Below are 16,091 nucleotides of genomic sequence, written 5' to 3'. Positions count from 1 at the left end.
GACAACCTTATATAAGTGTTTCTCCCTAATAGCATCTTTATATATATATTTATATCGCCAATTAGTGCCCCCCCTCTCTGTTTACACCCTGTTTCTGTAGTGCAGTGCAGGGGAGAGCCTGGGAGCCTTCTCTCCAGCCTTTCTGTGAGAGAAAAAATGGCGCTGTGTGCTGAGGAGATAGGCCCCGCCCCTTTTCCGGCGGGCTCGTCTCCCGCTCTTTAGTGAAGTTTGGCAGGGGTTAAATATCTCCATATAGCCTCTGGGGGCTATATGTGAGGTATTTTTAGCCAGTATATAGGTTTACATTTGCCTCCCAGGGCGCCCCCCCCCAGCGCCCTGCACCCTCAGTGACAGCGTGTGAAGTGTGCTGAGAGGAAAATGGCGCACAGCTGCAGTGCTGTGCGCTACCTTTAGAAGACTGTCAGAGTCTTCAGCCGCCGATTCTGGACCTCTTCTAACTTCAGCATCTGCAAGGGGGCCGGCGGCGCGGCTCCGGTGACCATCCAGGCTGTACCTGTGATCGTCCCTCTGGAGCTGATGTCCAGTAGCCAAGAAGCCAATCCATCCTGCACGCAGGTGAGTTCACTTCTTCTCCCCTCAGTCCCTCGTTGCAGTGATCCTGTTGCCAGCAGGACTCACTGTAAAATAAAAAACCTAAGCTAAACTTTCTCTAAGCAGCTCTTTAGGAGAGCCACCTAGAATTGCACCCTTCTCGGCCGGGCACAAAAATCTAACTGGAGTCTGGAGGAGGGTCATAGGGGGAGGAGCCAGTGCACACCACCTGATCGGAAAAGCTTTACTTTTGTGCCCTGTCTCCTGCGGAGCCGCTATTCCCCATGGTCCTTTCAGGAACCCCAGCATCCACTAGGACGATAGAGAAAATGGTAATAACATGTATATTACATGCTGTTCTGAGTAGGGGCAACCTCATTAGGGTTACATGCATCGTACCTTGGAGAGAGATCAAATATCAACCAATCAGCTCCTAACTGCCATGTTATAGGCTGCGTTGGAAAAATAACAGGAGCTGATTGGTTGGTACTTTATCTCTCTCCACTTTCTCACTCTCCAAGTTTTGATACATCTCGCCGCCGTCCCGCCCTGCGACCTCCTCTGCCTGTCAATCAGGCAGAGGCGATCGTAGAAGCGGCCCGATGGCCTTCAGCCATCTGGCATGCTTCGGCGCACTGCAGCGCCCAGCGCATGCACAGTTCTTCTGACCCGATCGCACCGCTGCGATAAACTGCAGCGTGCGATCGGGTCAGAATGATCCCCTTAATCCCCTGCTGTATTGTTCTCTGTATTTTATTGCAGATGAGAACAATAGATGAAGGGTTTATGTTAATAAACCATGTTGTACCTAGGCGCAGCAAACTAGCCAAGATAACCGTGGACCCATCTGTACACAACATAAGAATCTGCTTCCTTTTTTGCTTTATGGTGTCACATCCATCATCAATGTATGTGTCCATGATACTGACCTTCAGATAATGTAGGTAATGATTAAGCAGCTTCCAAGAGGTTGCAGGCTATGAGTAAATAGGTTTAATGTAAAAGCAGGTGGAAATGTCAGTGTAGGGGTTATGAACAAGTATGAAAAATTGTGACCTAAAATGGGCTCAGATTTAAAGAGTAATGTTATTGCAATTTATTATAGATCTACTTAAAGGGTTTTCCAACTAAAAATTCTATAATATGCTATCTAGTATAAAACAGGTGTCAGCAGGGCTCTATGCCACCCTGTGGTGGCTCGGCACTAGGAACCTGTGAGATCATGATGCCATGCCAAGGAGGCAGGGTCACCAGCACTAGGAAGTAAAGCACTGTGTCTTTAGTAGGCACTGGATGGCTCTATAGCTTGCAGGGTGCATGTCTGGGGCTTCCGTTGGCTGTAGGGTGCCGTTCCAGGGACCCTGTAAGACTAATGCAGGTGCTGCGGGGTAACCATGGTGCCACCCATTGGGCCCTGGTCTATGGCCCCTCTCAGCTTGGGAACTCTGAGAAATGCTGTATTATAATAGCTTACAGCTTGGACCTTTCCGTGAGAGAGAGCCTGCAGTCAGCGCTATAGCTCTGGAAAACATAATAAAGTAGAAAACATCACTAAGCAAGGGCGAAACATATTTTATTTTGATGGAGAAACCCTTTAAGGCAACTTCTTCAGTCTCAGAACTGTAATAACATGTACGTTTCATGCAAACATTCCTCATGCATTTCAGCACAAGATCCACAACATCTGTGGGGTTATAAGTCTCATAGTCACACTCGCTCTTTGACGTGAAATCTGGTCTCTCACTGTCCTAGTCTAAGCATAGATCATCTAGTAGCAGGAGATGAAAGGTCCTCGTGAGGAAACTGCACATTCCCTGACAGCGGTAGTAGCAGAGCTCCAGAGATCTGAGGTTGCTCTGAAGTCTCTTTCTGGGAAGTAGATCTGTGCACAGTAGCTGGGGGGAGATAAGGTGGCGTTTAATGGGCCAAAGTCCCTAAAGCTTTTATTTTAAACTATGGCCTACTGTCTAATGGGGATCCGGATAGGATCCCGGCAGTCTGGATCCCGGCAGTCAAAATACAGATGCCGGAATGCCAACACTACTAGGACTGCTGGTGCCGGCACCCAATCTAGGGGGTCATTCCGAGTTGATCACTCGCTAGCTACTTTTAGCAGCCGTGCAAACGCATAGTCGCTGCCCACGGGGGAGTGTATTTTCACCTTGCAAGTGTGCGATCGCATGTGCAGCCGAGCTCTGTAAAAACATTTTGTGCAGTTTCTGAGTAGCTCTGGACTTACTCAGTCGCTGCGATCACTTCAGTCTTTTTGGTGCCGGAATTGACGTCAGACACCCGCCCAGCAAACGCCTGGACACGCCTACGTTTTCCAAAACACTCCCAGAAAACGGTCAGTTGAAACCCATAAACGCCCACTTTCTGTCAATCACCTTGCGTTCGGCTGTGCAAATGGAATCTTTGCTAAATCCATTGCCCAGCACTGATCCTCTTTGTACCCGTACGACGCGCCTGCGCATTGCGGTGCGGTGTATACACATGCGCAGTTTTGCCGTTTATTTACCTGATCGCTGCGCTGCGAGCGATCAACTCAGAATGACCCCCCTAATGTCCTTATTTATTTTATTATTTATTCTTAATATTCCGTTGCACTTTACAGTTGGGAACAGACAGCAATAAAACAAGTCAGGGTAATAACAGACAGAGGTAAGAGGGCCCTGCTCGCAGGCTAACAATCTACAGTACAGTGATTCGCCTGAGTAGCTAACTACAATACACAAGCAAGATATTTTATTTCTATATGTAGAACCACCCGACGTTTAAACATGCAAAACCATTACAAAATATGCCCTGCTCCCCAATCCAAACATTCCCTGGCACTGCTTCAGAGGTACATGCAGTGTCCATGCTGGATGCAGTCGTGCAATGTCTTTCAACACCATTGTATGCGTCAAACCTTCACATCCGCAGCGATTAGATTGCAGACATACACAGGACTTACCGTATATACTCGAGTATAAGTCGACCCGAATTTAAGCCGAGGCACCTAATTTTACCACAAAAACATGGGAAAACTTATTGACTCGAGTATAAGCCTAGGGTGGGTAATGCAGCTCTAGCCGTACACAGCCCTCAGTGCCAGATATGCCCTCATACTGCCAGATATGCCCCCACAGTGCAAGATATGCCCTCATACTGCATACCTCCCAACATGACCCTCTCCAGGAGGGACAGAATGCTCTGCTCCTGGACTTTTCTCTTAATTTATGATTGCCATCACCTGTGGTGAACAGGTTAATAGATAAGAAAGGTGTTTTCCCACAGGTGAGGGCAATCATACATTATGTGGGAAGTCCAGAAGCAGAGCATTCTGTCCCTCCTGGGGAGGGTCATGTTGGGAGGTATGATACTGCCAGATATGCCCCACAGTGCCAGATATGCCCTCATACTGCCAGATATGCCCCCACAGTGCCAGATTGCCCTCATACTGCCAGATATGCCCCCACAGTGCCAGATATGCCCCCACAGTGCCAGATATGCCCCCACAGTGCCTGATGTGCCAGATATGCCCTCATACTGCCAGATATGCCCCACAGTGCCAGATATGCCCTCATACTGCCAGATATGCCCCCACAGTGCCAGATATGCCCCCACAGTGACAGATATGCCCTCATACTGCCAGATATGCCCCCACAGTGCCAGATATGCCCCCACAGTGCCTGATGTGCCAGATATGCCCTCATGCTGCCAAATATGCCCCACAGTGCCAGATGTGCAAGATATGCCCTCATGCTGCTGCCAGATGTGTCCCTCATGCTGCTGCCAGATGTGCCCCTCATGCTGCTGCCAGATGTGCCCCTCATGCTGCTGCCAGATATGCCCCTCATAGTGCCAGATATGCCCCCTCCCCAAGTGCCAAATATGCTCCCCCAGTGCTGTTACTTACCCTCCGTCGATCCCGCGCTGTCTTCTGAAGGAGGGACACGGAGCGCACAGCGCGCGGCTCTCCTGTGTCCCTCCTGCATCTCCGGCGGGTCTATTAAAGGAAGTGCCGGTTCGTGATCAGAGGTCACGAACGGGTACTTCCTTTAATAGTCCCGCCGCTGCCGCCGGAGATTCAGGAAGGACACAGGAGAGCCGCACGTTGTGCGCTCCGTGTCCCTCCTTCACGCTGCACTCCCTGTCACTGTGCACTGACTCGAGTATAAGCCGAGGTGGCTTTTTCAGCACAAAAAAAAGTGCTGAAAAAGTTGGCTTATACTCGAGTATATACGGTATTTGCAAAGTGAGTAACAGGTGGTGCGCATTTGGGGGAGGTAACGGGGGGGTGTTATAAAGATGCAGGAGTGTCGGGAATGTTCTCTGGGCATGCGTCCGATGTTCCCGATGTTTCTGCTTTTGTACATAAGCGTTTGACACCGGCACTGGGCATCTCTGAGCACAAGACAGTGGCTGAGTCACATTAGCATATTTTTGCAATTCTGCTGCAAGAAAATCGCAGCTGAGCATTCAACTGCGCCCACCCCTGACCGATATCCGGATGAGAGATACACAGTGTCTAGTTAGACAGTCAATAGACAGGCACCATATGTTAGACAGACATTAGGTCGACAAGGTCAGAAGGTTGACATGAAAAAGGAAGACAGTACAAAATAATCGACAGGGTCAAAAGGTCGACAGGGTCAAAAGGTCGACATGAAAATGGTCGACATGAAAAAGGCAGACACAGTTTTCTTTTTCAATTTTACATGTATTTGGACTTTTTCATACCTTCTCTATCCATGTCGGCATAGAGTCTGTTATACACCCTGTGGCGAGCGCAGCGAGCTACCGAGCCCGAAGCGTGGCGAGCGGATACCATTCTACAGTTGGATGTCCTAGATGACAAAACTATCCACACAAACCACAAAAATGCAAAAAACATGGTGTGGTAGTTTTTATGTCGACCTTTTGACCCTGTCAACCTTTTGTCCTGTCTACTTTTTCCATGTCTACCTTTTGACCTTTTCGATCTATTGACCCTGTCGACCTTTTGACCGCCTAACACAGTGTTTTTCAACCACTGTGCCGTGGCACACTAGTGCGCCCTGAGCAGTCTCCAGGTGTGCCGCCATAGAAGCAGAGCCAGGCCCGTCAGTTCTTTGCTGCTACTGAGGCCCCAGAACAATCAATACTGGTGGGTTTAGTGGTTGCAGAGCCAGTTCTAATTTTGGTCCCGGGCAGTGTTGGGCTCTTCTGGCTTTCTCAGATGTGGCTCAGGCGTTACCTATGGAGAAGCTGCGACATGACATCCTAGGACACGCAGCTGCACCATGCATCACCATTATATTTGAATGTGCCTTGGCAATACTTAATTCTTGTTCAGTGTGCCGCGAGTTGTAAAAGGTTGAAAATCTCTGGTCTAACTTGTGGTGTCTATCTAGGCTGCATCCCGGGGGATTAGGGTTAGGCTGCGTCCCGGGAGGTTAGGCTGCGGGGAGGGGTACTTAGGGTTAGGCACCCCCCTCGGAGGGTTAGGCTATGGGGCAGGAGGGTTAGGCTTAGGCAGCGGGGATGGGGGGTTAGGTTTAGGCACCTCCGGAGGGTGGTTAGGGTTAGGCACCTCCGAGGGTTGGTTTGGTTTGGGTTAGGCTGTGGGTAGGGAGGATTAGGGGGTGGGGAGAGGGTAGAACAACCTTTACTCACCCCTGTCGGTATATTAATCTCCGGGATCCCAGCATCTGTATTTCGCACGCCGGGATACCATACGTTGGGATCTCATACTGATCCCCCCGAAACAGGACCACCGATCTACTATTAATGGCCACTAATGTTCAAAACATTGGCCACTTTTATGAGGGACTGTCCCTCTAAAAACTGGGACTGCTGTGCTGGAAGGTATGGTATAACCACCTTTAAATAATATCTGTATAAATATAGGTATGATGTCATTAAAGTGTTCATTTGAAAACTTTTAAAGGAATAACACATCTTACACTGTAAACTACTACAGACATTAGAACTTGATTCACATATCATTTACTTATCCTTTTACCCACTGAATTATACATAGAAATACATTGACACTGGAGCTAGCCCAGCACAGCTGTCATGTGTAATGCCAGCATTCAGTGATCAATGCCAGAACGTTTGCTGAAGAAACTGTTGGAAATCCATGTGCAGAGATGGCCTCCCAGGCGTATGAGTTGCAGTAGCTGAGAGCTATTTCACTGGTTCATTTGTAGTAAAAACATTACTTAGAATTCTGTCCTAACTAATCTAAAAACATGTTTGTTTAAGTGAGTTCTACATTCTTTTCTCATGTACAAAGTATCGTGTGATCCTTGCTCGATGTATTATAACTTTATCTACTTTTCTTAATTTAAGTTGCAAATAACTCACGCTTTATTTAATTTTCATCCCAAAACTAGATCTTGAGTATCTGTGTAAATCAAGTATTTCATTCACACCAGATTCGGACACCCGGGGTCCACTAGTAAAATATAGGTGCTAATCAGGTTATGTGGGAGTTGCAAGTTGTTTCATGAAACTCTCAAACCTTCCAACGATTTGCGAACCCCTGAGAGTTCTCCAGTCCAATGAAAAATGGCTGTTCACGGTAATTGCAGCGGAGGTTTGCGAATTGTCTGCCATATGCGATGTTAGCGGTACTTTGAGGTGACTTTAAAACATAGTTTAACAAGTATTAAAATAATATAGTTTTTGAAAAAAACAAATAAAATTTGCATAAAACATCAAAAAAGTAGATTTTGGGGTAATTTGAGTGCATTTTTTAAAACCCACCAAATTACAAATAATTATTGGACTAATTAAGCTAATTGGAAACTTCCAATGACCTAATTAGTCATAGGAGAATGGGGGTATCAAAGGTGTTCTGTGTGGTATCCCACATCTGCGGTACCCCTGAATTGATTATCTGAATTGCCACTGCAGCCAAGGCAGCCTAATAATGAGCCCTTGGAGCAGGGACTGTGGGGATTAATCTCACCTTTCCGGTTGCTAGGCAACAGCAGCAGCCGGGAGGAGAGACCAGTAGGGTGCTAGGACCCAGGACCTGTGGCCAGTTCCCCAGCAACGCGGGAAACCTAATCCCGTGCGGGTTGGATGGCGCATGCAGCGTGAAGGAGAGAGGCGGAGCTGAACCCGGAAGAAGAGAGAGAGCCCTTGGGGGGAGAAGTCGGCGGCTGATGGCGTGGTGTGCAGCGTGGGTAGCATCTAGTTTACCTTCGTGGAGAGGACCTTTCCCATAACCCCCTGGGTCCATGTCACAATCTATTTGAAATAGTAAAGTGTGGCAAGCGAAGCGGAGCGAGACACCGAACCCGAAGCGTGGCGAGCTAAGTGAGCCCGCGAGGGTCCAATGCTGCATAGAAAAAAAAATTACCCCAAACGAACGGAGAACTAAGAAAACATGTAGGTGCTGTAAGGGCGGAAGTTCTCTCCTGCCCTCTCGTTTTGTCACTTCCAGGTCCTGAGCACGAAGGTAACATAGACACAACCGTGCAGCGTGAGGTGCACGGGAGGAAGACGGGACCCGCGTGTGCAGCAGACGGGACCCGCGGACGCAGAGGACGGGAGTCGAAACCAGGGGGTGGAAGACAGCCGCTGACGCCTTACAGCAGGAGGCCTGTCGCTCTGCTCAGCAGCCGTGGGGAAGGCAGACTCAGAGCTCTGCTGCCAGCAAGGCGTCGTGACCGGCAGGAGCCGGCAACTGTAGCCGATACCGCAGGTACCGTTACACTCTCCCCAGGCCACCGGTATCAAGAGGAATTCTAGCTACTAGTGAGCCTCATGCTTACTCCCCAACCCACAACCCCTTTGGGCGCCACAGAACCCAGTATCAGTGCTTTTCCCTGCCAAACACCCCACACCCGCCTGAACAGACACTCGCTTGAACAGACACTCGCTTGAACGGACAGATCTGTGTGGGCCACCCCAATAGCCTCCTATCTGCTCAAACTGTTATATGCACACAGTGGCTTGTACCACAGGAAAGCACCTTGGATTGCTACTTTGCTAGGAGTAGCTTTGTTCTGTTTGACTTTTCGTAACCCTAAGGATACAAAGTTTTATCATGTGATTCTCCTTTCCGTGGATACAAATTCAATTACAGTTCACGTACACACGCAGTTGCGCGTTTGCCAAATCCAGAGACCTGTATGCAAATAATAGGATTTTAATGACCTACCGGTAAATCCTTTTCTCGTAGTCCGTAGAGAATGCTGGGGTCCATATTAGTACCATGGGGTATAGACAGGTCCACCAGGAGCCATTGGCACTTTAAGAGTTTAACAGTGTGGGCTGGCTCCTCCCTCTATGCCCCGTCTACCAGACTCAGTCTAGAAACTGTGCCCGAGGAGACGACATACTTCGAGAGAAGGAAATACACAGATAGTGGAGAGATTCATACCAGCTCACACAACAAGGCAAATCCGGCCAACATGCCGGAAAACTCAGCAACAGCTGAAACAGTACTGAAACAGTAAAAAATGCAGAACTTACCTAGGAACCAGGTAGTAGAGATGAGCGCCGGAAATTTTTCGGGTTTTGTGTTTTGGTTTTGGGTTCGGTTCCGCGGCCGTGTTTTGGGTTCGACCGCGTTTTGGCAAAACCTAACCGAATTTTTTTTGTCGGATTCGGGTGTGTTTTGGATTCGGGTGTTTTTTTCCAAAAAACCTAAAAAACAGCTTAAATCATAGAATTTGGGGGTCATTTTGATCCCAAAGTATTATTAACCTCAAAAACCATCATTTCCACTCATTTTCAGTCTATTCTGAATACCTCACACCTCACAATATTATTTTTAGTCCTAAAATTTGCACCGAGGTCGCTGGATGACTAAGCTAAGCGACCCTACTGGCCGACACAAACACCTGGCCCATCTAGGAGTGGCACTGCAGTGTCACGCAGGATGGCCCTTCCAAAAAACACTCCCCAAACAGCACATGACGCAAAGAAAAAAAGAGGTGCAATGAGGTAGCTGTGTGACTAAGCTCAGCGACCCAAGTGCCCGACACAAACACCTGGCCCATCTAGGAGTGGCACTGCAGTGTCACGCAGGATGTCCCTTCCAAAAAACCCTCCCCAAACAGCACATGACGCAAAGAAAAAAAGAGGCGCAATGAGGTAGCTGTGTGAGTAAGATTAGCGACCCTAGTGGCCGACACAAACACCGGGCCCATCTAGGAGTGGCACTGCAGTGTCACGCAGGATGTCCCTTCCAAAAAACCCTCCCCAAACAGCACATGACGCAAAGAAAAATAAAAGAAAAAAGAGGTGCAAGATGGAATTGTCCTTGGGCCCTCCCACCCACCCTTATGTTGTATAAACAGGACATGCACACTTTAACCAACCCATCATTTCAGTGACAGGGTCTGCCACATGACTGTGACTGATATGACGGGTTGGTTTGGACCCCCACCAAAAAAGAAGCAATTAATCTCTCCTTGCACAAACTGGCTCTACAGAGGCAAGATGTCCACCTCATCATCATCCTCCGATATATCACCGTGTACATCCCCCTCCTCACAGATTATCAATTCGTCCCCACTGGAATCCACCATCTCAGCTCCCTGTGTACTTTGTGGAGGCAATTGCTGCTGGTCAATGTCTCCGCGGAGGAATTGATTATAATTCATTTTAATGAACATCATCTTCTCCACATTTTCTGGATGTAACCTCGTACGCCGATTGCTGACAAGGTGAGCGGCGGCACTAAACACTCTTTCGGAGTACACACTTGTGGGAGGGCAACTTAGGTAGAATAAAGCCAGTTTGTGCAAGGGCCTCCAAATTGCCTCTTTTTCCTGCCAGTATAAGTACGGACTGTGTGACGTGCCTACTTGGATGCGGTCACTCATATAATCCTCCACCATTCTTTCAATGTTGAGAGAATCATATGCAGTGACAGTAGACGACATGTCCGTAATCGTTGTCAGGTCCTTCAGTCCGGACCAGATGTCAGCATCAGCAGTCGCTCCAGACTGCCCTGCATCACCGCCAGCGGGTGGGCTCGGAATTCTGAGCCTTTTCCTCGCACCCCCAGTTGCGGGAGAATGTGAAGGAGGAGATGTTGACAGGTCGCGTTCCGCTTGACTTGACAATTTTGTCACCAGCAGGTCTTTGCACCCCAGCAGACTTGTGTCTGCCGGAAAGAGAGATCCAAGGTAGGTTTTAAATCTAGGATCGAGCACGGTGGCCAAAATGTAGTGCTCTGATTTCAACAGATTGACCACCCGTGAATCCTTGTTAAGCGAATTAAGGGCTGCATCCACAAGTCCCACATGCCTAGCGGAATCGCTCCCTTTTAGCTCCTTCTTCAATGCCTCCAGCTTCTTCTGCAAAAGCCTGATGAGGGGAATGACCTGACTCAGGCTGCCAGTGTCTGAACTGACTTCACGTGTGGCAAGTTCAAAGGGCATCAGAACCTTGCACAACGTTGAAATCATTCTCCACTGCACTTGAGACAGGTGCATTCCACCTCCTATATCGTGCTCAATTGTATAGGCTTGAATGGCCTTTTGCTGCTCCTCCAACCTCAGAAGCATATACAGGGTTGAATTCCACCTCGTTACCACTTCTTGCTTCAGATGATGGCAGGGCAGGTTCAGTAGTTTTTGGTGGTGCTCCAGTCTTCTGTACGTGGTGCCTGTACGCCGAAAGTGTCCCGCAATTCTTCTGGCCACCGACAGCATCTCTTGCACGCCCCTGTCGTTTTTTTAAAAATTCTGCACCACCAAATTCAAGGTATGTGCAAAACATGGGACGTGCTGGAATTTGCCCATATTTAATGCACACACAATATTGCTGGCGTTGTCCGATGCCACAAATCCACAGGAGAGTCCAATTGGGGTAAGCCATTCTGCGATGATCTTCCTCAGTTGCCGTAAGAGGTTTTCAGCTGTGTGCGTATTCTGGAAAGCGGTGATACAAAGCGTAGCCTGCCTAGGAAAGAGTTGGCGTTTGCGAGATGCTGCTACTGGTGCCGCCGCTGCTGTTCTTGCGGCGGGAGTCCATACATCTACCCAGTGGGCTGTCACAGTCATATAGTCCTGACCCTGCCCTGCTCCACTTGTCCACATGTCCGTGGTTAAGTGGACATTGGGTACAACTGCATTTTTTAGGACACTGGTGAGTCTTTTTCTGACGTCCGTGTACATTCTCGGTATCGCCTGCCTACAGAAGTGGAACCTAGATGGTATTTGGTAACGGGGGCACACTGCCTCAATAAATTGTCTAGTTCCCTGTGAACTAACGGCGGATACCGGACGCACATCTAACACCAACATAGTTGTCAAGGACTCAGTTATCCGCTTTGCAACAGGATGACTGCTGTGATATTTCATCTTCCTCGCAAAGGACTGTTGGACAGTCAATTGCTTACTGGAAGTAGTACAAGTGGGCTTACGACTTCCCCTCTGGGATGACCATCGACTCCCAGCAGCAGCAACTCCCAGCAGCGCCAGCAGCAGTAGGCGTTACACGCAAGGATGCATCGGAGGAATCCCAGGCAGGAGAGGACTCGTCAGAATTGCCAGTGACATGGCCTGCAGGACTATTGGCATTCCTGGGGAAGGAGGAAATTGACACTGAGGGAGTTGGTGGGGTGGTTTGCGTGAGCTTGGTTACAAGAGGAAGGGATTTACTGGTCAGTGGACTGCTTCCGCTGTCGGCCCAAGTTTTTGAACTTGTCACTGACTTATTATGAATGCGCTGCAGGTGACGTATAAGGGAGGATGTTCCGAGGTGGTTAACGTCCTTACCCCTACTTATTACAGCTTGACAAAGGGAACACACGGCTTGACACCTGTTGTCCGCATTTCTGGTGAAATACTTCCACACCGAAGAGCTGATTTTTTTGGTATTTTCACCAGGCATGTCAACGGCCCTATTCCTCCCACGGACAACAGGTGTCTCCCCGGGTGCCTGACTTAAACAAACCACCTCACCATCAGAATCCTCCTGGTCAATTTCCTCCCCAGCGCCAGCAACACCCATATCCTCCTCATCCTGGTGTACTTCAACACTGACATCTTCAATCTGACTATCAGGAACTGGACTGCGGGTGCTCCTTCCAGCACTTGCAGGGGGCGTGCAAATGGTGGAAGGCGCATGCTCTTCACGTCCAGTGTTGGGAAGGTCAGGCATCGCAACCGACACAATTGGACTCTCCTTGTGGATTTGGGATTTCGAAGAACGCACAGTTCTTTGCGGTGCTACTGCTTTTGCCAGCTTGAGTCTTTTCATTTTTCTAGCGAGAGGCTGAGTGCCTCCATCCTCATGTGAAGCTGAACCACTAGCCATGATCATAGGCCAGGGCCTCAGCCGTTCCTTGCCACTCCGTGTGGTAAATGGCATATTGGCAAGTTTACGCTTCTCCTCCGACAATTTTATTTTAGGTTTTGGAGTCCTTTTTTTACTGATATTTGGTGTTTTGGATTTGACATGCTCTGTACTATGACATTGGGCATCGGCCTTGGCAGACGACGTTGCTGGCATTTCATCGTCTCGGCCATGACTAGTGGCAGCAGCTTCAGCACGAGGTGGAAGTGGATCTTGATCTTTCCCTAATTTTGGAACCTCAACATTTTTGTTCTCCATATTTTAATAGGCACAACTAAAAGGCACCTCAGGTAAACAATGGAGATGGATGGATACTAGTATACAATTATGGACGGACTGCCGAGTGCCGACACAGAGGTAGCTACAGCCGTGAACTACCGTACTGTACTGTGTCTGCTGCTAATATAGACTGGTTGATAAAGAGATGTAGTAGTATGTATGTATAAAGAAGAAAGAAAAAAAAAACACGGGTAGGTGGTATACAATTATGGACGGACTGCCGAGTGCCGACACAGAGGTAGCTACAGCCGTGAACTACCGTACTGTACTGTGTCTGCTGCTAATATAGACTGGTTGATAAAGAGATGTAGTAGTATGTATGTATAAAGAAGAAAGAAAAAAAAACCACGGGTAGGTGGTATACAATTATGGACGGACTGCCGAGTGCCGACACAGAGGTAGCTACAGCCGTGAACTACCGTACTGTACTGTGTCTGCTGCTAATATAGACTGGTTGATAAAGAGATGTAGTAGTATGTATGTATAAAGAAGAAAGAAAAAAAAACCACGGGTAGGTGGTATACAATTATGGACGGACTGCCGAGTGCCGACACAGAGGTAGCTACAGCCGTGAACTACCGTACTGTACTGTGTCTGCTGCTAATATAGACTGGTTGATAAAGAGATGTAGTAGTATGTATGTATAAAGAAGAAAGAAAAAAAAACCACGGGTAGGTGGTATACAATTATGGACGGACTGCCGAGTGCCGTCACAGAGGTAGCTACAGCCGTGAACTACCGTACTGTACTGTGTCTGCTGCTAATATAGACTGGTTGATAAAGAGATGTAGTAGTATGTATGTATAAAGAAGAAAGAAAAAAAAACCACGGGTAGGTGGTATACAATTATGGACGGACTGCCGAGTGCCGACACAGAGGTAGCTACAGCCGTGAACTACCGTACTGTACTGTGTCTGCTGCTAATATAGACTGGTTGATAAAGAGATGTAGTAGTATGTATGTATAAAGAAGAAAGAAAAAAAAACCACGGGTAGGTGGTTTACAATTATGGACGGACTGCCGAGTGCCGACACAGAGGTAGCTACAGCCGTGAACTACCGTACTGTGTCTGCTGCGACTGGATGATAAATAATGATATAAAAAATATATATATATCACTACTGCAGCCGGACAGGTATATATATTATATAATGACGGACCTGCTGGACACTGTCTGTCAGCAGAATGAGTTTTTTATAGAATAAAAAAAAAAACACCACACAAGTGAAGTCACACGACGAGTGTTTAACTTTTTCAGGCAATCACACAATATAGTATACTACTAACTATACTGGTGGTCAGTGTGGTCAGGTCACTGGTCAGTCACACTGGCAGTGGCACTCCTGCAGCAAAAGTGTGCACTGTTTAATTTTAATATAATATGTACTCCTGGCTCCTGCTATAACCTATAACTGGCACTGCAGTGCTCCCCAGTCTCCCCCACAATTATAAGCTGTGTGAGCTGAGCACAGTCAGATATATATACATAGATGATGCAGCACACTGGGCTGAGCAGTGCACACAGATATGGTATGTGACTGAGTCACTGTGTGTATCGTTTTTTTCAGGCAGAGAACGGATATATTAAATAAAAACTGCACTGTCTGGTGGTCACTGTGGTCAGTCACTAGTAAACTCTGCACTCTCTACACTTCTACAGTACTCCTAAGCTCCAGTAAATCAGGTCAATCTCTCTCTCTCTTCTAATCTAACTGGTGGCACTGGTCACTGGTCACACTATCAGCAGCAAGTAGTACTCCTCCTATATGCTCCCCAAAATTTGTGTCTCTCTCTAGTACTCTAGTCACTCTAAACGGAGAGGACGCCAGCCACGTCCTCTCCCTATCAATCTCAATGCACGTGTGAAAATGGCGGCGACGCGCGGCTCCTTATATAGAATCCGAGTCTCGCGATAGAATCCGAGCCTCGCGAGAATCCGACAGCGTCATGATGACGTTCGGGCGCGCTCGGGTTAACCGAGCAAGGCGGGAAGATCCGAGTCGCTCGGACCCGTGAAAAAAAACATGAAGTTTGTGCGGGTTCGGATTCAGAGAAACCGAACCCGCTCATCTCTAGGTAGTACTGAACTAAATAACTACTGCAGGAAAACGAAGCGCTGAGCGGGCGCTCAGCATTCTCTACGGACTACGAGAAAAGGATTCACCTGTAGGTAATTTAAATCCTATTTTTTCTTACGTCCTAGAGAATGCTGGGGTCCATATTAGTACCATGGGGATGTGCCAAAGCTCCCAGAACGGGAGGGAGAGCGCGGAGGCTCCTGCAAAACTGCTTGAGGTCATCAGAGGCCAAAGCAGAGCAAACTTGAGGTCATCAGAGGCCAAAGTATCGAACTTGTAAAACTTAGCAAACGTGTTCGACCCAGACCAAGTAGCTGCTCGGCAAAGCTGTATAGCTGACATACACCGGGCAGCCGCCCAGGAAGAACCCACCTTACGAGTAGAGTGGGCCTTAACAGATTTTGGACACGGCAATCCTGCCGTAGAATGTGCATGCTGAATGGTGAACCTGATCCAGCATGAAATCGACTGCTTAGAAGCAGGACACCTAATTTTCTTGGGATCATAGAGGACAGAGAGTCAGATTTTCTATGACGAGCAGTCCTCTTCACATAAATCTTCAAAGCCCTCACAACATCCAAGGCCTTTGAAGCAATTGAGGAGTCAGTAACCGCTGGCACCACAATAGGTTGGTCGATATAAAAAGCTGACAAAACCTTAGGAAGGAACTGCGGACGAGTCCTGAGTTCCGCCCTATCTTCATGGAAGACCAGATAGGTACTTTTACAGGACAATGCCCCCAATTCCAACATGCGTCGAGCAGAAGCTAAGGCTAACAAAGTGACCGCCTTCCACGTGAAACATTTGATTTCAGCCTCCTGTAGAGGCTCAAACCAATCCGATTGCAGGAACTGTAATACCACATCAAGATCCCAGGGTGCTGTT

Source organism: Pseudophryne corroboree, chromosome 4 (genome assembly GCF_028390025.1).
Source record: "Pseudophryne corroboree isolate aPseCor3 chromosome 4, aPseCor3.hap2, whole genome shotgun sequence".
Taxonomy (NCBI): Eukaryota; Metazoa; Chordata; class Amphibia; order Anura; family Myobatrachidae; genus Pseudophryne; species Pseudophryne corroboree.
The sequence above is the reverse complement of the archived record's forward strand: the minus strand, read 5'-3'. Positions refer to the sequence as shown.